The following is a 27,328-nucleotide window of genomic DNA, read 5'->3' as shown; positions in this document are numbered from 1 at the left end:
GGACACCTGAACTTATTCTTCCTAACTAGAACCTTGTACTCATTAACTAACATTCATTACATTCTAACACAGATCTCTCAGAACTTGAAAATCAACAGTCTGAATATTATAATTAAAAAATTTTAACAAACATCACAGAGAGACTTTTCCCTCTTTTCAGTCACTTGTGAAATATTTACAAAAGTTCATCCTACATGAAGCTGCAAGGGAAAAACTCAAAAGGTTTCCAACTCTAGAATATTTGTAGACAGATTCCTCTGAGTATAATTCAATGACTAACTGTTAATAATATAAGTTCAAGCAAAAAGTCAAAATCAACAAAAATCTAACAAATTTAAAAGGATAAAGAGTATCTTAAAATCTATTGTCCCATGAGAAAATTAAAATTATAATTAGAATTTTAGTTTTTCTTCTAAGACAATGCTTGGCACATGGAAGGTGTTAAATGAATAGTCATTTAATTAATGAATGATGACTATTTTAAAAACATAATAGAAATTAAAATCCTGTCTAGCAACATAGTGGCTCAAATTTATAGTCTTAATTATGCTTACTTCAACATGAAATAATTTAAATAAATGAACTAAGCACTCAGTCCCAGAGTTGGAGGAACGACAAGATACTGAATAAGGAAATAAGGGTGAAATAATAACAAAAGCAAAAATCAATATATCTGTGAGATGAAAGAAAAAAGTGACAAGGCTCTAGTAATTTTAATTTTAAAAACAGACAGAAAATATGAAAAAAATTGGAACTGATATAAGTTATATAAGACAGATGATATTTTTAAAAATACAGAGAAAAATATGCTATTATCTAAGTTTATTCCTACAAATTTGAGAATTTCAGTGGAAAGGAAATTTTATTTTAAAGATCTTAAGTGGGGAAGATTGACTCATAAGTAACTAGAAACCAGAATATGTGGACTATCCATAGAAAAAATGAGAAAATAAAAGTTTCAAAGAATTTTTTCCACAAAAGATTATAAGGTGTATCGATCAAGCTTTCCAGTAGCAGGTTTAATAAATTATTCCCGAACATAGAAAGAGTTTGAAAGCTATCTAGATTATTTTAGAAAATAAAAAAAGCTGATATAAATAGCACAAAAATTATAGACCATTACAATATTTGCAAATTGAATTCAACTATATTTGGTAATAGAGAAATCCACCTCCATTAACAGTGTTAATACAAGAAATGGGTAAGAAGCTAAATATTGGAATATCTCTTTCTATAATGACACATATTAGAAGGTCCATTTATAACAAAATACAGTTACCTTCTCAGCAGGTGGTTTAAAGGCATTTTAAACCACCTGCTGAGAAGGCATATCAGGATTTAAAGGCATTTTAAACCACCTGCTGATAAAGGCATATCAGGAACTGAATACCTGATATACTTTGTACAATTGGTCCCACTAAAATCTCACATTGAAATATAATCTCCAGTATTGGAGGTGAGGCCTGGTGGGAGGTGTTTGGATCATGGGGGAAGATCCCTCATGAATGGCTTCGGCCATCTCCTGGATGATAAGTGAGCTCTTGCACTGAGTTCACATGAGATCTGGTTGTTTAAAGTGTGTGGCACCTCCCTGACTCTTTCTTGCTCCTGCTTTCATCATGTGACATGCCTGCTCCCACTCACCTTCTGCTATGAGTAAAAGCTCCCTGAGTCCTCCCTGGAAGCCAAGCAGATGCCCATGCCATGCTTCCTGTACAGTCTGCAGCACCATGAGCCAATTAAACGTCTTTTCCATATAAATTATCCAGTTTCAGGTATTTCTTTATAGCAATGCAATAATGGTCTAATACAGAAAATTGGTACCCAGGAGTGGGGCATTGCTATAAAGATACCTGAAAATGTGAAAGCAGCTTTGGAACTGGGTAATAGGCAGAGATTGGAAGAATTTGGAAGGCTCAGGACAAGACAGGAAGATGAAGGAAAGTTTGAAACTTCTTAGAGACTGGTTGAATAGTTGTGACCAAAATGCTGAGAGTGATATGGACAGTGAAGTCCAGGCTGTTGAGGTCTCAGATGGAAATGAAGTACTTATTGGGAACTAGGGCAAAGGCCACCTGTGTTATGCCTTAGCAAAGAGTTTGGCTGCATTCTGTTCATGGTGTATGGATCTGTGGAAGTTTGAACTTCAGAATGACAAGCTAGGGTATCTGACAGAGGAAATTTCTAAGCAGCAAAGCATTCAAGATGTAGTCTGGCTGCTTCTAACAACCTATGCTCAGATGTGAGAGTGAAAAAATGACTTAAAGTTGAAACTTATATTTAAACAGTAAGCAGAGAGTAGAAGTTTGGAAATTTTGAAAACTGACCATAGGGTAAAGAAAGAAAAAGCTTTTTGTGGGAGAGGAATTCGAACAGGCTGTGGAGCAATCACTTGGTAAAGATAGTTGTGTAACTGAAAGGGAGCCAAGTGCTAATATCCAAAACAATGGGGAAAAGGCCTCAAAGGCATGTTAGAGACCTTCCCAGCAGCCCCTCCCATCACAAGCCCTGATGCTTAGGAGGGAAGAATGGTTTCATGGGCCAGACCCAAGGCTTCATTGAGGCCTCAGGGATGCTGCTCCCCACATCCTGACCACTTCAGTTCCAGCCATGCCTCAAAGAGGCCTAGGTACAGCTGCCCCTGTGGAGAATGCAAGCTGTAACCCTTGGCCTCTTACATGTGGCCTCTTACTTACAGGCTTACATGTGTTAAGCCTGTAGGCACACAGCATGCAAGAGTGATGAAGGTTGCCAAGCCATTTTGGTCACAATTATTTAACCAGTCTCTAAGAAGTTTCAAACTTTTCCTCATCTTCCTGTCTTCTTCTGAGCCTTCCAAACTCTTCCAGTCTATGCCCATTAACCAGCTCCAAAGCTGCTTCCACATTTTCAGGTGGAAGGCTGCTAAGCCTTCACCTAGATTTCAGAGAATGTATGGAAAAGACTGGTGTCCAGGCAGAAGCCTGCTGCAGGGGCTGAGCCCTCATATAGAACCTATACTAGTGCAGTGCAGAGGTAAAATGTGGGATTGGAAGCCCCACACAGAGTCCCCACTGCAGTACTGACTAGTGGAGCTGTGAGAAGAGGGCCACCATCCTCCAGACCCCAGAATGGTAGATCCACCAACAGCTTGCACTGTTAGCATGGAAAAGCCACAGACACTCAATTCCAGCCCATGACAGCAGCCTTGGGGACTTTACCCTGGAAAGCCAAAGGGGCAGAACTACCCAAGCTACCCAAGGCCTTGGTTGTCCAACCCTTGTATCAGTGTGGCCTGGATGAAGGACATAGAGTCAAAAGAGACTATTTTGGAGCTTGAAGATTCAGTGACTGCCTTGCTGAGTTTCAGACTTTCATGGGACCTACAGCCCCTTTCTTGCGGATGATTTCTCCCTTTTAGAAAGGGAATGTTTACCCAGTGCTTGCACCCCCATTGTATTTTGGATGTAAATAAATTGTTTTTTATTTTACAGGCTAATAGGTGGAAGGACTTGTCTTTTCTCAGATAAGATTTTGGACTTTGGACTTTCGAGATGATGCTGGAACAAGTTAAGACTTTGGGAAACCATTGGGAAGGCATGACTGAATTTTGCAATGTGAGAAGGACATGATAATTTGGCAGGGCAGAGGTACAATGATATAGTTTGGTTACTTGTCCTCACCCAAATCTCATGTTAAAATGTAATGCCCAGTGTTGGAGGTGGGGCCTAGTGGGAGGTGTTTGGATCACAGGGATAGATCCCCCATGAATGGCTTGGGCCATCCCCTTGGTGACAAGTGAGCTCTTGCTCTGAGTTCACATGACATCTGGTTGTTTAAAGTGTGTGACACATCCCCCAACTCTCTCTCTTGCTCCTGCTTTTGCCATGTGACATACCTGCTCCCACTTCATCTCGTGTCATGAGTAAAGGCTCCCTGAGGCCTCCCCAGAAGCTGAGCAGATGCCAATGCCATGCTTCCTGTTCAGTCTGCAGAACCATGAACCAATTAAACCTCTTTTCCATATAAATTACCCAGTTTCAGGCACTTATTTGTAGAAATGCAAGAAGAGCGTAATACAATACCTATCACAGGTTAAAAAAAATGTCTAGGCTCAGAAATATACTTGCCTAAGATGATAGAGAACATCTATATTAAAGTCAACATCATATTTGCAGTATTTGCAGTGAAATATTAGAAACACTTCCTTTAATAAGAAAGAATGAGATAAGGATGTGTTTTATCCCAAATATTACTTAACATTGTTCTGAATTCTAGCCATGAAGACATGTAGCATTATAGGAGAAAAAGAAAAGACAGCTTTTCAAATAATATAACTAAAAATCAAAGAAGTTTTACTGTGAAATTTTCAAATTTTTGTGACTGCAACTGGGTTTAAGAAAAAAAATGAAAGAAAAAAAGACTACTTTTTTTCTTGCAGACCAACAGTAACTGAGTGGACAATAGATTAGAGGAAAGAAATATTCATTCTCAGTAGTAAAACTATAATGATGCAAGAGTAGTAATAATTTTAAAAAGAAATGTGAAGTACTTAAATACACAAACTTATAAAACTTTGTGGGAAAGATATACAGTGTTAATTTATAAAAACGTCAATATTCTCAAAATATTGTTTCTAAAATTAACTTACGGGTTTAACTCATGCTTAATGACAGTTTCACTATTTTTGCTTGACAAAGTGATTCTCAAACTTACATGAAAGAATAAATAAATAAGAATGATGACTATAGAAATATTGAAATAGAGAAATGGGAATTGTGCTTGCAGATACTAAAATGTATTAGACACCAGCCTAATCACCAAAATATTAAACAGGAGTCAATAATAAATGTATGACACAGAATTTAGAACTCACTAATAAGCTCTCAGAAGAAATGAAAAGTTCAATATGTACTAAGAAACGCACCAAAATTTAATGAGAAGATAATAATGGATTAGATAAAAAATGGTGTTGAGAAAAATTAAAAGAAAAAAATTTAAGGCAGAGCTCACATAATGTCTCATGCCAACATAAATTCCTAGAGAATTAATGGTTAAAATTTAACCCTTAACATATAAATTTTGAAGAAACCATGAGAGGATATGTAAATGGCTGAAGAATGAGCAAGATATTTCTAAAGTAAAAATTAATGGAAGAAATAATAAAGAAAGGTCATACATTTCACTAAAAACATTGAGGCTCTTGTGCCTATCCTTATTACATAAAAAATTATTATGAGAAAAGTATTTATAACCCATATAGAAAATGATGCAAAAGCCATGAACAAGTGATAAAATTTCTTAATAAAGATTTTTTAATCTTTGAAACTTTACATTAGATAAAGAAATACAAAATTTAAAAAGGTTAATCTTTTTTTGTACCAAATTCATGGTTTAAAAAATGAAGTTGTCTGGGCATGGTAGCTCATGCCTGTAATCCCAGCATTTTGGGAAGCTGAGATGGAAGGATCCCTCGAGCTTAGGAGTTTGAGACCAGCCTGGGAAACATAGTAAGACCTTGCCTCTACTAAAATTAAAAAAAAAATTAGCCGGGTGTGGTTGGTGCACACCTGTAGTTCCCATGATGTCAAGGCTGTTGTGATCCCTGATCATGCCACTGCACTTCAGCCTGGGTGAGAGAGCAAGACTCTGTCTCCAAAAAAAAAAAAAAAAGTTATAGTCAATATTCTTGAGAGTTCTATTAATTTAAACATAATTATATGTTGGCATAATTAACAGTAGCTATATCTGTGTAGTGGAATTATTTTATCTCATACTTTTTTGTTTTTTGATTTTATATATTTTGTGTGTATATATACACATATATAGAGAGAGATAAGTCTATATCAAATGGTATATACATCTATACATACATATGTAGATAAATGGATACATCCTTATATTGTAAAACCATACACACACATTTTGCAAATTCAGCTTAGTTTCCACATGTTCCTGGGGTCCAGTTCTGTTGCCTCCAAAATAAGGAGATTGACATGATTCCAAACATTCTCTTTGATTAAATAAAAATCAAATCAAAACTGTTGTCTGCACGCATTTGCATATATCTCTCTAAATACATACAAATACACATGCCCACAGGTCAAATATATATGTCTATTTGTATGTGTGTATATACACGCACACCCATATATAAGTAATATACATGTATAAATGTATACATATTCACAAATTCCACTAATATGTCCAAATTAACTCCACTAAATTAATATTTAGTGGGACTATTTAGTGAAGTTAATTAATTCCACTAAAAGTCAAAATTGAAGCAGACAAAATAGGATCAATGCTGACAATGCTAATAAATCTTCAAAACTACAGGTAACTAATGCCATAGAAAGCAAAACCACAGCAAGAGGGGACTACTATAATAAACAAGAGTCCAAATGTCTTTTCCTAGATTGATTCTTTCTGTCCTCACGATTGACACCTGTGAATTCTCAAAATTGCAGAAATGCAAATACAGAGTAATTAGGTGTCCCACTCTACTGGTTAAATTGACTTTAAGATAACTAGGTAAGAAATGCCTACATAACCCAAACATTTGTCTGGTTACTTGTTTCACAAGAACCTTGGACTAAAGAAAGGAGATTGGAAAAAAAGAAGTCAGAAGATCAAATAATTGTTGTTTCTTTATTCAATTACCTAATTCCTTATAGGTCTATAAATAAGTTTCCAATTAAGCCCTGTTTGCTGCATCAGATGTTAATCCTAACAAAAACAGTGCTTAATATATATGTAATATATGTATAAATAGAAAAATATATATAATATATAAACTGCATTTGTTAGGATTAACTTACATGTGTGTATATGTAATATATGTAATACATATACACATATATATATATCTGTCTTTATAAAATAGAGTATGAGTATATGCATACTTGTAGACAAACCCAAATCCTAATCATAGTACTTTGCCTTTTTTGGCCATGTGAGGTGTATCTGTATATTGCTCAGGAAAATTTGTCACCAGCCTGTTAGTTCAGTACACATTATAGCACCTGGACAGTTGTCAATGGCAGTAGTTACACATCATGAACAAAAACATTCCATATTGAGTCATATGCATTAAAAAAAAACCTGGATCCCTGCCGAAATGTTGTGCCACTTGTAATTATAAAGTGCCAACTGTACTTGGTTTCTGTACATTCTCGTTCTATATTTTGTGTTCCAAATTCCTCGTTCTGATTTGGAGTTCCAAGTCATGAATCCAGGATATGCTGCATGCACAATAAATGTTGTGCATTTTATTAACTTGCATTTTTTTTAGTGAGCTTCAGCTAAAAGAGCAAGCTAATTTATAGGAAAACAGATCTTTTAGCATAGTAAAATTAACCAAAGTTATTACATCAAAAGAAGTTTTTCTTTCTCTCTCTTGCTTTTGTTCATGGATCCTGGACCAAATTTTCCATTTGGGCTCAACTAAATTCCTTCTTTTTTTTTTTTCTCCCCACCTTGGAACTGTAAACTAGTGTCAAAGAATGTCTTATTTCTTCTCAGTTGAAGAGGATTCTGACTTGAGCATTAAGAGTCTCTAGTTTTTACTTTGTACCATAGCCAGATTATATATCACCCATTAAGGTCACTTGTTACACAAAATTTAAATAATGGTTCTACTGGGACTCCTCCATCACCCACCCTCATAATTCCCCAAATAATGCAACAATGCTTCTAAGTAAAAGTTACTTGCTGGTAATGCCAACAATTGTCCAGAAGGGTATTGACAGCCATGGTTAAGGTGCCGAGGTTAGGTCTTAGAAAAAGAAGAAAACCCCCAGATCTGGCTCCTCCTTGTGAGGGTAAATGGGTTAGTTGTTTGGCACACTGAAAAGCATAATACAACTTCCTTTCTTTCTCTCATCTTTTCTTTTATTCCCTCCTGCTACCCCACCCCAGCTTTTTCTCTCCTCTTCTTTCTCCACTAGCCCTTTCCCTTTGGGGAAAAGATAAGGTACTGCTAGGGTTCCTAGGTTTCCTGATTATCCAAATGGCAAACTGCTCATAGAATGCTGGTAATTTTAGAGATCAAAATGTCTAAGAAGTTATTATGCCCCATCTCTCATTCCATGAAGAAATGCAATCAGCTCCAGTGACTAGCCATCTGAACCGCTGCTACCCAAGACTAGCTTTAATTCCAACTCACCTAGGAGGCTTATTAAACACTCCTTTGGCCTATCTTACGAGGCCCTCTACATGGCAGAGCAATGCTTTAGTTTACTCTCATTTGTACATAGGTGTGCTTGACACATGTTTCATGGTTTGAAATATGGCACTCCAGAATGGGAGGCCACCTACAGGTAACTTGGGGCCCCTAGAGGTCACGATCACTTGCAAGAAAGGTAAGGATAAGACTGTAAGAAATAATGCATCATTTGAGGCCTTTGGAGAGCTTTCACGTAACAATTGCATATGCATTCACCCACTTTCCTTTTGTACAGAATCAGTTTACCTTTAGGAACAGTTACTTATTTATGTATTATTGTTATTTTGTTTAGAGGTGGGTCTCCCTCTATCACCCAGGCTGGAGTGCTATGGCACAATCATAGCTCACTGTTACCTTGAGATCCTGGGCTTAAGCCATCCTCCTGCCTCAGCCTCCAGAGTATCTGGGACTACTGGCATACACCGCCACACACAGCTAGTTTTTTTATTTTCTGTAGTTAGAGGGTCTTGCAATATTGCCCAGGCTCTTCTTGACCTCCTAGGCTCAAGTGATCCTCCAGCCTCAGCCTCCCAGCGTGCTGCGTGAACCACGGTGCCCAGCCACTCTCATAATTGATGAGCCTCTTCTCATAACTTCTTTAGGAGTAAATCAGGCCTTGTCATGATGGCATAATCTTTGGATAAATGCTTAAAAAGGAAATCTTCTATCTTCCAACTTCAGTGTAAAATACAGTGAGCTTCACAGCCAGGCCAGGCAAAGTTGTTTTCTTCAGCACCAACTAACTTAAAGTGAAAATGTAATTATTGTGACTTCCAAATCATCCTATTCCTATTGCAATCTGCTTTTCTTACTGGCTTCCTTTCATGCTTTTTGGTACTGCTGGTGTTTTCATGGACTCTTCTTTGTTACATAAGGTCTTTGTAGAAGGAAGAGGCATGGTCAATTAAAGACTGGGTAATAGAAGAATATAATAAGATGAAAATCACTGGTTCCTCTTTAGACTATCACTAAGCCATGCAGCATTTCTGGCAAGTACTTTGAAAAATATATTCATTCTATAATTTTTAAAGTAATACAAACAAAAGTAAAATACTTAAAAGTATTTGAGAAACATTGGTTTGTATTCAACTCATCTTAAAGTTTTAAATAAAATGACTTCCCTATAAGTTCTATAAGGATAAGTGAGTAAAATGATAGTTAATCAATATTCAAGCATGCTACGCTTGTCTATTTACCTAGGTGGACTATTTGGTAATCCACTCCGGGATCCAAATGTGTTAAGGTTCATTATACAGTGTAGGCCAACCAAAGATTTTAAAGTTATAGTTACACAGATTATTTGATTTTCATTCAATTATTGAAGTCCACATGCCTTTTTCTCTCCCCCCACAAGGCTGTCTTCACATCATTAGCAGAAGGGCATTAACACTAAATTTCTGTAAAGAGTTAGAGATGAGCCTAGAGGCATCTGCTCTGGCATTTGTGGACTCCTGTGAATGCACCTGGGGTTGACAAATTGAACTTTCTGGATCTTGAGCTGAGTGGCCCAGTGGATGGAAGCCCTGTCTATAGGACCTGTGTTCTAGTCAGTGACATGGTGGCAAATGTTTTATAGCCACCTATTGGGGTGGGGGGCAGGAATTCTCGATTTGCAGTGTTTGTTTGCCAATTTCCATGTGCAAATACTCCCATTGCCAGTCTTGAGGCACAAACATGATGTCACTGAATGCAGAACTATGGAAAGTCAACTCTTAGAGCTTGCTTTGACTCACCACTTACTATTTAGCTGAGAAATGCCTAATAAGTCATACCTTCTTCGATATTTGGGTTTCACATCTCTAAAATGAAGATAATTTTATCTGTGTCTCCTTTGTTTTAATTTTGTGTGTGTATGAGTGCAAGATGAGATAATAGATGTGAAAATTACACCACAGGTTGTCAGAGAAGGGTTGTAGGATCAAGTGCATTACCTGGCTATAAAGTCTTAAAGTCATCTGTGGTTCATGGTGGGGCTTGCATCTCAAAAGTTGTGTAGACATTTGTCCATTTATTCACCAATTTAGGCCAAAACTATGATTTTCCTCTCCTCACAGAGGGACGCATGTTTGAAAAAAGTAGTTCTAAAAAATATAAGCATTGACTTCTCATTAACCACGTTTATATATCCTCAGAACATCCACAGTTGTTTTCCCTTAGAGTATTTATTCACTCTTGTTCTCCCCTATGCTCTGTATATTACACACATTTTATCCATTTTATAGCTTTACATTTCACTGTAAGTCCCTATGGCATTTTCTTTCTTCCCATAGACATTTCCTACCATTTCCAAATATTAGGATTCCTTTGCCATTAGTACATACCAAGAAACTAGGTTCCATGTTCACATATTTGTCCATGATGTTAAATCCATTTTACAGGTAACACTTCTCATTTACTGTGAAATGCCTTCCCTTGATTACTCAAGACATTATAATCCTCCACATTCTAAATTTGTTTGGCCCTTCTTAACTATACAACTTATTTTGTGATTATTAAATAATAAGAAAATTTTAAAATTAGACTAAATTTCAATGAGCATTTTTTTCTTGCTAGGTATAACATCATTTTAGCATTTTAAATGGGAAAGGAACCAAAAAGGTCAGAGTATCATAAGAAGAAGCTACCGGGGTGTGGACCAACAGGTTTCCCCAGGTGGATTTTACCTTAATCTGGTCACCAGCTCTTCTCTTTCTGAAAGTTGAATTTGTCAGCACACTGAGGGTAGATGTCAAATCAGAGTCACACTGACTATATTCACAGATGGGTATGTAACTCCAAATGCCAGTATGTAACCATACACTGACAACTATAACTATCACTTGGTCCTAAATACTCAAGTTGACCCGACCAGCCCATTTTCTGATACTGAAGGGAAGCCATATCATCATCAGGAGCATGAAGAGTGTTTGGTGAGCCCTGAACCAAGGCGAGGGGTGTTGGTATTATGTTTCAATTGTCAAATCATTCTAGGTTGCAATTTTCTTGATTTCCTTGTGCATTCATCTCCAACAGAGATGCTGTCCCTTTAGAAATTGGAGTCCATGGGGTGGATCTCTCTACCCTTAACTGTGTTGGGGTAATGCTGACAACTCACGCCTCTCTGAATCATTTTCTTAGGGCTTTCATACTTAGCCCCTGCTGATTCCCTTAGAAGTTCAGTTCCATTTGTCAAGTACTGGTCTGGTTTGAAAGCCATTCTTTCCATTACAGTAACTTTGCACATTTCTGTTCTAATTCAATTGGAATTGATTTTACAGTTGGAGCAGAGAAAAACCTTATTCACTATTATTTGTTTTCCCTCATGGCGGCTGTCAAGTCTATTGTTTTAAAATAAAGCGACAAAATAAGCCACCCCTAAACGTAATAGCCGTCCTTTATTTTGACTCATGTGAGGCTGGAGGTCTCTGTTTCAAGCTGAGGGGCCAGCTGGGATTGTCCCCTGTCACAGGCAAGGGCTGGGCTTCTGTCGGCTTCAGGGTGCCCATTCTGGTGATTGGCCTGAAGGGATGAAACTCTCAGAGGAGCTCTTCTTGTGGCAACAACAAAGGCAAAAGAGGACAAGCCCAACCACACAAACACATTCCAGTTCTGCTTGTAACACATCTGCTAAAGCTCCAGCAGCCAAGCCAAATCATATGGCTAGACCCGAACGCAAGGTTCAGTGAAGTGCCCTGCACCTTCCACAAGGCCAAAGTGTGTCACGTGACTGAATGTCAATGTGACAGGCAGGCATCCCCCTGTCATGTTCAAAAATACTAATCTAAGCTACCATGGTGTCTTACATATACCATCTGCTATTTGAACGTTTTTAGATTCAACTTTAAATTTTTACCTTGTTTTATTTGTTTAAGTAGAGTATAATAATGTCCCTGAAGGTTACGGGTTGATAGAACAAAACAAAAAAATACACACACGTCCACACACACATGCACACACACTCAGGCTACTCAGCACATATAAGAATCCCAGCACTTTGGAAGGCTGAGGCAGGTGGATCACCTGAGGTCAGGAGTTCGAGACCAGTCTGACCAACATGATGAAACCACGTCTCTATTAAAAATACAAAAATTATTAGCCAGGCATGGTGGCACACACCTGCAATCCCAGCTACTTGGGAGGCTGAGGCAGGAAAATCACTTGAACCCGGGAGGCAGAGAGTGCAGTGAGCCGAGATCACACCATTGCACTTCAGCCTGGGCAACAAGACCGAAACTCCATCTCAAAAAAAAAAAAAAAAAAAAAAATTCAAACAGCAGAATAAAACTGAACCAAGTTTGTGACCATTGAAAAATTACTTGATGAAAAATTACTTGATACCTAATGTATCAAGCTCCATAGATTTATGGTTTTGAATGTGTGCTTGACACAATGTTGGTGCCTAATAAATGTTGCTCTTTCACATTGAACCATCCATAACCCGAAAATAATATTTTGTTAGTAGTGGATGTTCTAGAACTATTGACTCATTAGCTATCCCACCTCTGTTATGTACAGTCACTTCCTAGCATATGGAACAATTTCAGGACCATAGCACTTATTTTAACTATACAAACCAAATGCTTTCCTAATTTTAAACATCATATCATTGTCTCACCCATTTTGAATTATACAGAGCAATTGTCCTCAGCTCTACTGTCTGCAGATGCCTTTGGTCTTGCAACATATCGTATGGATCACCTACTTTGTCTGCTTCCATTCACCATGGCAAGAAAAATCCAACCAGAATTAATGGGCAACTGGGCCCCATTCTCATTGAGAGCATCTGTTTCTTATTAAAAATCATAAGTAACTTATTAATTCTTGCCAGAAGCAAAAGTAAAGACATTGTCTTACTGAAAGCTTTACCAGTACAAAAGACCAGTCAGCAGAGCACCTGGAGGACTTGCTGAGACAGCGCCTGGAGTGTCATTAATCTGGGGACACAAGATGTCAGATTTCTTCTGTTAGCTTCTCGAGGAAGACAAAGTCAGAGTCTGTCTGAACAGCAGAGCCCCCCTTTTTTGGTTGATTTGTGTGGTTGCACTACAACAATGAGTGGATGGGTTAGTAGTTGGTGGCATGATCACACAAATCCCATGGCAGATCCTGGCAAATCTCATAAAATGTGGACGCAGGAAAGGATGTGAGAGAAGACCAGGCTAAATTCAACCACTTGCAGGCATCAACTGAGGTCTTAAAAGGTGAGGTGACTACTTCAAGGTCACCCAGAAAACTGACGGCAAAGCCAGGATAAAGATCCAGAGCCTCTAAAGCCTGAGTTGTATTCTGTGCACAGTGTCACACAAAAAGACATCCTTTCCCTTTGACAGCCAGCCCCGATATGAATGAGTAATCTCTTGGAGAAAGTTTGGGGGTTTTGCAGAGTGTACCTTTCCTAATGCTTGGATTTTGGAAGGATGTCAACATGTCTTTTCTGCAATGATGATGATAAAATAATAATGGCTAGTATCTTTTTAGTCATTGCTGTGTGCTAGGAGTTAAGTGCTTTGCATGCATTTTCTCATTTAACCCTAACAACCAAATTAAGTACTTTTGAATTTTCATTTTACAGATCCTGAAACTGATTGCTCAGTGATTAAATAATTTGCCCAGTGGTTGGAACCAGGGCATAAAACAGGTACAATGAACTCCAGTATCTGTGATTTGTTCCCTATATTGCATTGTCTTTAACCACATTGGATGTTTTTAGCTTTTATGTCAGTTAGTTTGTCAGTTTCTGCCAGCATATTTTGACTTCTTTGCTGTAGATGAAATATTTTCATGTAAAAATTCATTTTATATATTGATGTTTGTTTCCTAAGTAATACCCAAAATTATTGTATTTGCTTTTTTGTGTGTTTAGTATTCCTTTGTTTATTGCCAAACTTGGGCATGATTAAAATAGGAGGGTTCATATACTAGTTCCTTTTTATGGATGGATGCCTTGATAACAATTCTTGGGGCAGTTCTCTCTCCGATGGCCCGCATTTCTCTACTGCCCCTATCTAAGCACACTGATTTGAAACTAGACTATCGCGTTTATATTCATGAAACTAATTGAACCACGTAGGCTTTATATGTGAAGATAACCGCTACAAAATGATTATAAGGTACTAACCTGAATTCAAGCACGCATTCCGTGACTGAAATGTAGAATGCGGTAAGCTTTTATGTTTTAAATATTTGGGTAGATTTCATTTTTATGAGTGGTTTTTAAATTCCTGCTCACCTTCAATAAGCATTAGTACTTCATCCAATAGTCCAAAGAAGAGAAGACTCTGACCCATTTCAATTTTTTTCTGAGCACCTATTGAGATCCGTTGATGACAGTGCTACTGCTACTCTGACCAGTTAAAGTAAAATCCCATTTCCTTTAGGATTTTTAGGTCGTCAGATGAATCCATTCAGTTTTTTCTGTCATCAGTTCAATACCTGGTCTTTTTAATTTTACAGCTTCTAATAGATGTGTATTGGAATACCATTATAGTTTTAATTTAAATTTTCCTAATGGCTAATGATCCTAAACATCTTTTCATATACTTATTTGCCACCATACTTGGCGAAGCGTCTGTTCACGTCTTTTGTGCATTTTTAATTGGATGTTTGTTTTCTTATTAAGTTTTGAGTTTTAAAATATACATTAAATAAAAGTCCTTTGCCAAATATTTGATGTACAAATGTTTTCTCTCAGCCTGTAACTTGTTTTCCCTTCTCTTAGTAATATCTTTCACTGAGCAAAAGTATTTAATTATTAAAAGCTTAGTTTATCTTTTATTTTCTCTTATGAAACATGCTTTTGATCCTGTGCTTAAGAACTCTTTCTCTAACTCCGTGTCCCAAATATTTTCTCCCTTATTATTTTTTTAGTTCAAAATATTTTCTAATTTCCCATGAGACTTCTATCTAGAGGAAGAGTGTGGGTTTTTTTTTTTTTTTTTTTTTTTGAGATGGTGTTTCACTCTTGTTGCCCAGGCTGGAGAGCAATGGAGCGATCTCGGCTCCCCACAAATTCTGCCTCCCGGGTTCAAGCGATTCTCCTGCCTCAGCCTCTCGAGTAGCTGGAATTACAGGTACGTGCCACTACACCCGACTAATTTTGTATTTTTAGTAGAGACGGGGTTTCTCCAGGTTGGGCAGGCTGGTCTCGAACTCCCGACCTCAGGTGATCCAAAGTGCTGGTATTACAGCCATGAGCCACCGCACCTGGCAAGAGTGTTAAAGTCTCTAACAATGATTGTGAATTTGTCTACCTCTCTTTTCCATCTGTCAGTTCTCGCTCCATTAGGTTTGAAGCTCTGTTGTTAGGTGCCTACATGTTTATAATTGTTAAGTCTACTTGGCAAATTAAGATTTTTTTATGTTTATGTGACATTTCTTTTTCTTCTTGGTGGTCTTCTTTCTTCTGATGTAAACTATGTCTGAAATCATCTAGCCATGTGACTTTATTAATTAGTATTTGGAATAGTGCATGGTATCTTTTCTCATCCATTTACTTAAAAAATTTTGTTTATTTCCATAGGTTATTGGGGAACAGGTGGTGTTTGGTTACATGAGTAAATTCTTTAGTGGTGATTTGTGAGATTTTGGTGCAGCCATTACCCAAGTGGTATACACCGCACCCAATATGTAGTCTTTTATTTCTCACCCCCTTACCACCTTTTCCCTCTGAGTCCCCAAAGTCCATTGTGTCATTCTTATGTCTTTGCATCCTCATAGCTTAACTTATGAGTGAGAACGTACAATTTTGGTTTTCCATTCCTGAGTTACTTCACTTAGAATAATAGTCTCCAATCTCATCCAGGTCACTACAAATGCCATTAATTCATTCCTTTTTATGGCTGAGTACTATTCCATCATATATATATATATATTTCTTTATCCACTCATTCATTGATGGGCATTTGGGTTGGTTCCACATTTTTGCAATTGTGAATTGTGTTGCTATAAACATGCATGTGCAAATATCTTTTTCGAATAATGACTTCTATTCCTCTGCATGGTTACTCAGTAGTGGGATTGCTGGATCAAATGGTAGTTCTACTTCCAGTTCTTTAAGGACTCTCCACACCTTTTTCCACAGTGGTTTTACTAGTTTACATTCCCACCAGCAGTGTAGAAGTGTTCCCTGTTTACCACATCCATGCCAACATCTATTATTTTTGACTTTTTGATTATGGCTATTCTCGCAGGACTAAGGTGATATCGCACTGTGGTTTTGATTTGCATTTCCCTGATCATTAGGGATGTTGAGCATTTTTTCATATGTTTGTTGGCCATTTGTATATTTTCTTTTGAGAATTGTGTATTCATGTCCTTAGCCCACTTTTTGATGGGACTGTTTGTTTTTTTCCTTGCTAATTTGTTTGAGTTAATTGTAGATTCTGGATATTAGTCCTTGATCAGATGATAGATTATGAAGATTTTCTCCCACTCTGTAGGTTGTCTGTTTACTCTGGTGACTATTGCTTTTGCCTTGCAAAGCTCTTTAAAAATAGGCACATAGACCAATGGAACAACAACATAAAGTGGGGAAAGGACACCTTATTCAACAAATGGTGCTGGAATAATTGGCAAGCCACATGTAGGAGAATGAGACTGGATCCTCATCTCTCACCTTATATAAAAATCAACTCAAGATGGATCAAGGACTTAAATCTAAGACCTGAAACAATAAAAATTCTGGAAGATACCATTGGAAAAACTGTTCTAGACATTGGCTTAGGCAAGGACTTCATGACCAAGAACCCAAAATCAAATGTAATAAAAACAAAGATAAATAGCTGAGACTTAATTAAACATCCATTTACTTTTAACCTACCTATATCACTATATTTGAAATGTGTTTCTTGAAGACACCCTTTTTTCAATTCCATTCTTCAAATCTCTCCATTTTAACAGACACATTTAGTACATTTGCATTTAATATAATTATTATTATATTTAAATTTAGTTCTATCATTTTTTTGTTTTCTGTTTTTCCCTGTTATTTCTTTTTCTATTTTTGTATTTCCAATTTTCTGACTCTTTTGAGTTGAACATTTTTTAGTATTTAGTTTGACTTGTCTATTGTGTTTTTTATTATATACCTTCATATATATTTTTAGTGGTTGTTCTAAAAATTACAATATACATACTTAACTTTCCACAGTCTGCTTAGAATCAATATTTTACCACATCACATGAAATGTAGAAACCTTGCCATGATAATGATGAATTTACTCTCCTCCTTATGTTATTGTTGTCATGTAGTATATCTATATACATTGAAAACCCCATCAGGCAATGTTATATTTTTTGCTTTCACTGTCAAACATTTTTTAAAGAAGTGAAGAAGAGAAGAATAGTCTGCTATAATTAGCCCAATATTTATCATTTTTATTGTTTTTACTCCTCCCTGATGTTCTAAGCTTCCTTCTCATCATTCCCCTTCTGTCTGAAGAACTTTCTTTAGCAATTCTTCAAGCAGATCTGCCAGCAATGAATTCTTTTAGTTTTCTTTCATCATAGAATGTCTTTCACTTTCATCCCTGAAGAATATTTTTGCCGGATATAGATCTGGTATGACAGTTCTTTTCTTGCAACACTTAAAAAAATATGACACTTCCTCCTGGAACCCTTGATTTCCAATGAGAGAAAATTACAATAATTAGAAATCAATGTTCTCCTATTGGTAATGCATCATTTTTTTCTCTGGCTGTTTTCAATATGTTTTTTGTCTTTAGTGTTTGTTTGGCAGCTTGATTCTGAGGTTTCTTGGCATGGAATTCATTGGGTTTATCCTTTTTGGGATCACACAGCTTCTTGTGTCTATAACTTTATGTCTTTGCCAAATGTGGGAAGTTTTCAGCCATTATTTCTGCAAATATTTTTTATCACTGAATTTTTCCTGTCTTTCCTATGAATGACACAAATGTTAGGTCTTTTGTTATTGACCCACAGGTCCCTGAAGCTCTTCAAGTTATTTTGTTTCAATCTTTTTTTCCCTATGGTTCAGACTGGACAGTTTCTTTTGACCTATTAGGTTGGTGCACAAGTAATTGCAGTTCACCACTACTTTTAACGGGAAAAACCGCAATTACTTTTGCACCAATGTAATATCTTTAAGGTGACCAGTTATTTCCTCTTGCGCTTGTGGGTTGAGGTCATCTAGTGAGTTTTTAAGTTTCAATTATTACGTTTTCCAGCTCTATTTTTTTTTTTCATTTTGCTCTTTCTGTCTCCTTTTCTCTGTTGAGATTTTTTTTCTATTTATTTTGAGAAGGCTTGCAATTGCTTTTTAGAGCATTTGTGTAATTGCTGCTTTAAAACTTTCAATAGATAATTCCAATATCTGTGCCATTATGACATTGGCACCTGATGATTATCTTTTTTCATGTGAGTTGAGATTTTCCTGATTTTTTATGTGCAGTGAAATTTATTATTTATGTATTTACTTATTTTTTGAGATGGAGTCTCTCTCTGTCACCTAGCCTGGAGTGCAGTGGCATGGTCTCAGCTCACTGCAACCTCTGCCTCCCAGGTTCAAGTGATTCTCCCACCTCAGTCGCCCAAGTAGCTGGGATTACAGGCATGTGCCACCATGCCCAGCTAATTTTTGTATTTTTAGTAGAAACGGGATTTCACCATGTTTGCCAGGCTGGTCTCGAACTCCTGACCTCAGGTGATCCACCCGCCTCGGCCTCCCAAAGTGCTGGATTATAGGCATGAGCCACCATGCCTGGCCTGCAGTAAAATTTTTTATTATATCCAGGACATTTTGAATATTATGAAACTATGAGTCGTCTTTATATTCTATGGAAAATGTTGTAGGCTCAGGTAACAAGTTCCAACATACATTCTGTGGACCATAGTTCCAATGTCAGTTCAGATGTTAAAGCGTTTGCAATATGATATGTCTTTTGTGTGTGCCCCCCAGCAGCCACTTGAGGATGTGGCCTATGGCCTAGATGTCAGTTCAGTTCTCAAAGGCTTTGGTATACTAGGTCAAATCAGATCTGTGTATGTGCAGCTGCAGTGGTGAGCCCAGGAGTTAATAAGCACCTTTTTAATGTTACTTTACTGAGTTCTTCCCTCTTTGCAATCTCCCTTGTACTCTTGATTCCCTCCTTGTGCTCCTACAGCCAGAAAGTGAGGGTTTTACTTACCGTGTTCTGCCATGTACTTCTGTAGTTGTGCCTACATCTGGGGCAAGCGGCAGGAGGACAGAGAGAGTAAAAGCAGTGAGGGTTTGCCCCACATTCCTGGAAACACTGCTCCACTAAATGTAGAGGAAGATACTGCTCCCACAGAGTTTTTTCTCCTACTTACTCACATTACTGTAGGTTGCTGCCACCCCCACAGGATTGCTTGGGGTCTAGGGCATAGGAGGAGAGAGAAGAGGAACAGAGAGAGAAAGAAAGAAATTGGTGAATTTCTGCATGTTAGTGCTGGAATTTCCCTTTTCCTCTCTTTGAACCAAAACTAGAAGGTTTCTCTGAAACTCTGTCTACACCCTAGTATTCATCAGCACCCTGAATTCATCATTCAGCATTAAGTTCAAACCAGAAGATACTGGCAGAAATGAAAATCGTAAACTCATCATTGGTTTCGTGGTATTATGAATTAGGGCTTTCTTCCCAATCTACCTGCTGTTATTTACCTGTGAGAGTTCTGAAGTAGCTACTTCATATATTCTGTCCAGAAAGTGGAGAGGATGAAATAGGTTTACTCCATCTTACCTGAAACCAGAAATGCTCTGGTTCTATTTTAATGCATTGGCCAGTCATGCAAGTTTATCAAACTCCTCTACCACTGTCTCTTTTTAAAGGAATAGCTCCTTAATGGTTTAGTGTAGACTTTCAAAGATGGACTGCATGCCAAATCCTATTCTGAACTCTAGGGATTAAAAAAATGAGAAACAGTCCCTGCCCTGAAGGAGCTCACAGCATTCAGTTTCCCTTCCCCATTCCTTCTGGGGAACCAACTTTCCCCCATACAGGATTTTGGCTGGGACAGAAAATTAAATACTCTGCCTCCCTCTAGCAAGGGAGTATGCACATGAAGCAAATTAAGCCAATCGGACCCTCCTTTTTCTATATCTTGAGGCAAACAGTATAAGAGTGGAAAAGAACAGTTGGAGCCAGTCATTTCTTATGGTAGTGTCTGGATGCCTGGAATTGCCCAGGTTCTAGTCCTGGTTCTCTAACCTTCCATTCATTCTGTTGCTACCCAATATACCTTCAATAAATCCCTATTTCATTTTATTTGTGAAGGTTGGTTTTTGGGTTTTGCCACAAAAAAATCATAACAAATGGTCTGTGAGAGAAGACAAGTCCACACATAAATCACTGCAATCAAGTGTTCAATTAGTGCTACAGCAAAGGCGGATACCAAAAGTTCTAAGAATACGAAAATAATACTGACTTGTTGGAAGAAGGTTGTGAAAGATCTTGCGGAAGAGATGACCTTTAACTAAAAAATAACGTCGCCATTTCAAGGAAGGCTGTCTTTTCCCTTGTGTGGTTCTTGAACGGATGGTTATAGCCCTCTTTGACAAACCATGCACGCTCATGTAGCAGCAAGAGAAAATGCCCGAGGAAGTTGAAAGACATTTGAATGTAGTGGGTCCTTAGTTAAAAACTGAGATTAAGTCTCCAGTGGTTGAAGTTCTATTTACTGCTGGCAAAAAGCAACTTCATGGTTTGAAAAAAAAAAAAAAAAAAGAAAAAGACATACAAAGTACTCATACCGCATTTTAGACATCAAATGACTCTTATAAAACAGCATTTTTGATGAGTTAAGTGTAAATGAATCAGAAACATAAGGATTTAATTTCCCTTGAAATACACAGGGGCTTAAAAATTAAGAGAAAAAGTGCCTGGCAAAATGTGTTTTGTATTTTGCCAAGTCCTAAAGATTTAAGAAGCAGTTCAAGATGTTTCACCAGACCACTCAAAACATCGCTGGGTTCTCCCGTCCCTTCAACAGCAGATCTAGATATTTTATTCCTTCTGGCTGGCTTCTCCAGTCCTAGGGGGTTGGAGAGAGGGTGGGGAGTTGTGGCACATGCTTGTTGCAGTCTGTCTTTGTTTTCTACTGCTTGCATCTTAACATGGGTCTGGATATGTGTCTCTTTTCACACCCTCACTATCCCTACTGAACATGGTTGCTTTGAAATCAGGGATAATAGTTTATTCCCTAAAGTTACTTAGCAAAACTTTGTGGAAAAGCATCCCCCCATGTCCACTAACACTGTTAGTCTATCAAAACTTCTTTTAAAGCCTAGCACAGTGGCTCTTGCCTGTAATCCCAGCACTTTGGGAGGCCAAGGTGGGCAGATCACTTGAGGCCGGGAGTTTGAGACCAGCCTTGCCAACATGGGGAAACTCCATCTCTACTAAAAATATAAAAATTAGCCAGGCTTGGAGGTATGCACCTGTAATCCCAGCTACTTGGGAGGCTGAGGCAGGAGGATCACTTGACCCCGGGAGGCAGAGATTACAGTGAGCAGAGATTGTGCCATTGCACTCCAGCCTGGATGAGGGAGTGAGACCCTGTCTCAACAATAAAATAAAATAAATTTAAAAACTTCTTAGAAAAAAAGGAAGTCTGCTGGTACTAAATAAGTAATTTGAATTACGTTTCACTCTAAAATTTAATAATGAAGTCTGAGGGAAAATTAGAAATGTTCAACATAAACTAGATATTTAAAAAATTAAAACAAATTAGACTGTGCTCAAAGATATACCTTGCTATTGTATTATTTAGTAAACATTTTATCATTCAAATTTCCAAATGTACATGAAAATAGAGAGAATGGTATAATGAACCCCATGTGCCGTGATGCAGCTTCAACCGCCATCATCATAGTGCCATAAAAAAGATTTTTTAATCTTGAGATTCGTAATATGACATTTTTAAGTCAATGGGCAATAAACAAATAAGATTGGCATCTATCATATGTGGGAAATGAATGAGATAATCAGAGTTAAAGAAATCTAAGATAATGCCTATACCTTCAATACCTATATTCTAGGTAAGGTGGATACAAAAAAGATAAGTATTAGCAAACGGAATGTGTCTGTTTAGTATGTGGCATATATCATAAGTGTAAAAAAAACCACTCTCTTTAGTGTATTTAGTACGAACACGAAAGAGTGTGACCTTATATTTACTAAAAAAACAAAAGCATAAAAGGAAAACAAAAAAAGGCCAAAATTCCCACCCTTCAGAAAGTTGATATAGTGGAGAAGGCAATAGGTAGATTGTTTTCACGGTATTAATGCCCCAAAAGAGAATTTTCCAAGACTGATTTAGAGGTACCCCAAACTCTTTCTACTAGGACTGAGTTACACAATTCAGTTAATTATTTTCCCTCTTGCTTGGAACTTAGTTGCTATCTTACCACCATGAAATATTCCCTAAAGGCTGTGGGAATTAGCAAAGCTCTTGGGTTTGGCAAGAGAGGGTCATCTTAAGACTACATTTTTATCAGGGAAGCTGGGAGCCAGGGGGCCACCCTTGAGAGATGAAAGGCCAAGTTTATTTTGACTTTCAAGAGCTTGTCTCTCTTTGCCATAGGCATGATTAAGTGAACCTAAACTCTTCCCTCTTGGACGGAATGCTTTGGCAGGTGGTGAGGTTGGGGGCATAAGACTCCACAGTGTAGTCTGTAAGACACCAAATAGCCAGTGTGACCATTGATTTTGTACCACCCTACTTAACTGGGGCCTTTTGGCCAAGTAATTAATAACCTGGGTATTTGGAGAATGCACAGGCAACTTGGAATAAAAACCCGTCTCTGTGCAAAGGGATACCTAATAATTTGTATGTTGAAGTTCCAAACCCTGGTACTCAGAATGTGACTGTATTTGGAGACAGGATCTTTAAAGAGATAATTAAACTAAAATGAGCTCTGTAGGGAGGGCCCTGATCCAGTATGACTGTGGTGCTTATAGGAAAAGAAAATTTGGACACATACATACACAAAGAGAAGACCATGTAAAGACACAGAGAGAAGATTGCCATGCACAAGCCAAGGAGAGAGGCTTCAGAAGAAACCACCTCTCCTGATACCTTGATCTCAGACCCCTGGACTCTAGAACTGTGAGCAAATAAAGGTCTGTTGTTTAATTCACCCAGTCTGTAGTTTGTATACATACATGATTTTTACTATTGAATGTTTCTATTGAGAATGTGAGAATAACATTTGACTAGGGGTATTCGTGAAATGTATAATTTAACCAAGCAAGAAATGCTGGTGTGCTCCAGCTTATTGGATAGAGACTAAAGAAAGTGAGCAGGGGTGACAAGCTGTGCTTCTAGACTAGCAGTTTTATCTGGTTTCATCTACTCTGATAACATTCTGGCCAAATAAACAGATATAGTCAAACCCAATTAAGTATATTGAATATTTGGATTTGAATATTTGGATTAAAAAATTAATGTATAAAAAACCTATCAGCCTATGAGGCACTGTTGACATAAAAAATACCTTTTTGACAAACATGGCTGTTCTGCCAAAGCACTGTAGTATATTTTAAAACATGAGCCTAAAACTGTCTTATATACAGTGAAGTTGTCCTTAGAAAGCTTTCATTACAATCCTTTGCTGAAAAACAATTTAAAAAATTTTTTAAATCTCATCTAATGTGTGTATATACTCATTCTACCTCCTTTATCAAAAATAGAAAGATTTTAATCTCATAAAACTAAGTACAAGAAGCATATTATCACAATGTGTGTGCATGTGTACATGCAGCTGCTATGTATGAAAAGCATTAATAATTGTTTACTGTAGGTTAAAAATAAAATAATTGATATCATTTGGATAATTTCAACCTTCCAGTGGAGTGTGTGGATGGCAAGACTTCAAGTATGAGATGAAGTTGCAAGGTCTTAAAAAAAAAGTTGTTTAGTTGGATTTCTGAAAACTACTTCTTGCTCGATGAATACATGGTTCCTATGATGGTCTTCAACTCTGTGTCTATGAAAATGTGTAACAATATTCAAAAGGAAACATAAGGCACAGCATCATTATACAGCTTCATCATACATTACAGCCCTCCCTCTCACTCAGTGCAGAGATTTTCCAGTTGCACACAAGAAATATTAAATGAAAATATCCTTTGCAAAATGTTAAGTGCAATATAAATATTTAATTATTGCTTTTTAAAAATTACTTTAAGTAATGCTGTGTTGGGGTACAGTAGGTGTAATTCCAAGACTCTGAGTCCCAGAATGGAGGAAGAAATTGCATATCCCCCGTAGTATTTAACAAAGGACCAATTAGAGCACTTTCTTGAGGCCTCAGAAGCGAAATTATGCCCCCTTACTGCTACTCTGAATCAAGAAACCCACTCCCTCTCAAAAAAGACCCAGAACCTCAGAGATAATCAAAATCCAAGTTGAGAGAAAGCAAGACCTTTTATTTCCCACAATCGGTTCTGTGCTAAGAAAAGTGGATGTTGGAATTAAAGTCAGGATTCGCCCCCAAATGATCTCATTTTGCCCCAGCTGAAGGGAAAGTTTCAGGTAGGGACCAACTGGGGGTGCGCAGCAGCCTCCGGGACTCGGGGGGGTCATTGTGATGATTCTGGGAGCTCCAAGGCTGTGTTCCCCCTGCATGTTTCTGTGTGCTATGTAAATACATGGTGGCATCTAGAACAAGAAGACTCTGCCAGCCCCATTAAATCTATCACATGAATAAAGATATTGGCCTTCATGCTCTACTCTCCAAAGATCAGCAGGGATACATTTGCTGAAACTCCAGAATCCCAGAGATATCCTTTTCTCTCCCCCATTAAAAAGGTCTAAGCTGACAGAGGAAGACCCTCCCTGGCACAGAGTCCTTAGGCGGTCACAGCCTCCTCTTGCTTTTCCAGATCTCTGGTTCTGTGTGAGAAGCAGGGAGGAGGAGTATGAGCCCAGAAGCAAAGTCAACACAAAATCTTCAGGGTGAGTGTGAATCACAGAAAAATAAAATATTCTCTATGTGTCCAGCTCTAGGACAGTGATTTGATTAAAATTCAAAATTAGATTATTGATCCATTGGTGAGGATTTAGAATTGAACTTTGAAGATGGATTTTTTAAAAAATGTTTTTAAATGGAATAGAGCCAAGAATAATTTGACAGCTTAAACCCTGCTGGTAATCAACCCCTAGAGTCATTAAGAAAGACAGGAGTGGGAGGTGAAACATCTGGAGAAATGTGAGCAGATAACGAATTGGGTGGGTTTTATAAAAGCTAAATGCTATCTGTAGGAAGCAGAGTTATAAAAAAATTGTGAGGCAATAACCCTGAGGTCATACAGGGGTTAAGAGGAAACCTTGACTCCTTCCTGGGCAATTCTTCCAGGGAGAATGGCGATTGAATATGCTATTTCTCACAACAGCATTCATGCATGGTCAAACACAGGTAGTCAAAAGACACTATCCAAAAAGGGTCTTATTATGTACCAGGTCAGCCTGCAACACTGGCCTCCCCCACTCAACCGTGGCACCCTTGGCCTGGGCACTTCCGATGGTGGCCATTAGGGAGCCGGTCAGGATACAATGAAGAGAGCACAGCCTTCAAAGTCATGAAGGCTAGGATTCAAAAACTGCTGCTGTCATTTATCAATTATAGGACCTGAAGATATTTCTCAGATATAAAGGTATTTCTCCTCTGTGAGCCTCATTTTTCTTACTTGATGAATTTGGATAATTATGCCCACTTTGCATATTTTCCTGAGGATTAAATGACATAACACATCTGACACAGTTTCTCGCACGTGCCAGATGATGGCTACATGTTCGTTCTCAAATCCTCTTCTCACTCTTTTCCCCCTCAGTCATTCATTCAGTGCTAACTATGTACCTTGCACAAGGCCCTGAGGCAGAAAAATGAACAAGACAACTCCTATCCTAAATGGGGTCATAATTGTGAAAAAGACACACACTGTTAACTATGATATAAGTAGAAGTGATGGAAATTACACAGGGTACCAGTAAGGAGCAGGGATGAGGAGTGTGAAATTCAGCGTAGGATGGGGGAGATCAGGAAATCTTCCTGGAAGAGGTGGACCTGTGTTTTGTCCTACAGGACTAGTAAAAGAGGACGGTATACACAAAGGCAAAGCATAACTCATGTGGCGACCTCCCACATTGTAGTGTGGCTAGAACCTAACGTGTCAGTCAGAGAGAGCAGTAAAAGAAGAGAGTGTGAGGACAGGCAGGGAATCTGCTCACAGAGTGTTCGGCATGGCATAGCATAGAGCATGGATTTAACCCCTCTCTGAGGTGGCCTGGGCCCCCTGCTGCTTTCTTCCATTGGTCTTGCAGGGTATATTCTGACTTAGAGAAATCAGCTACCATAAATTATAAATATTTGAGAGACTCCAAAGATGAAGAAGGGTGTGGGCAATAAGGACCTGGATTGTGTCCGATGGTGTTACCTGGAATGACTTCTGCAGTTATTCCAAGCACGTCTGTCTAGCTTGTGATGTCATGCAGCTAGGTGAATTTGCAAATGGTTTTGCATGAAAAGGGCCAGGATCTAGGGCAGCACAAACCCAGCCATAAGGCCTTATGTATAGGCCAGTATTTCAATGCAGAGCCTGTGACGGTCTTGGCAAGCTCAACCTGTGATGATAACATAATGCCCAGTGCCAGATCAAACAATGCTTTATAGCCTCTTCCCACCCTGTGAGTTCCAGGAGGGAACCCTTAGGAGGACCAGCATCATCCCTCAGCCTACGCTGCTGCTTCTCCCAGGGAGACAACATTTTCAAACATCTTTGCAGCACCTCCAACTGTGTCTTGCTGGGGCAAGCTAAATCACTGAAGCTGTTTTAAAGTCCTCAGTCTCTGGCCCCATAAGAAAAGGGACGTACACAGCTCAACATTACTCTCTGCAGTATTTCCAAAGCTTTCTTATGGATTCTGAGCCATAGCTTTGAGGCATAGCATGAAAGTCAGTTCTTGAATAGTCATTCACTTTAAAAAAAATCTGATTAATATTCTATGGTTGAAGAGAATAAGTGGAATTATTTTGTAAGGTCATTTTCTCATCTAATTTCAGGAATCAGTTCAAGGGGTCTGCAAACCCAAATCCTAATGGGGCCAGGCAAGAAATTTAAATGTGTGCACTGGGGAAGAGGCAAGGCAACAGAATAATAAAGGGAC

This window comes from Nomascus leucogenys, chromosome 17 (assembly GCF_006542625.1).
Source record: "Nomascus leucogenys isolate Asia chromosome 17, Asia_NLE_v1, whole genome shotgun sequence".
NCBI lineage: Eukaryota > Metazoa > Chordata > Mammalia > Primates > Hylobatidae > Nomascus > Nomascus leucogenys.
Note: the sequence above shows the minus strand (reverse complement) of the source record.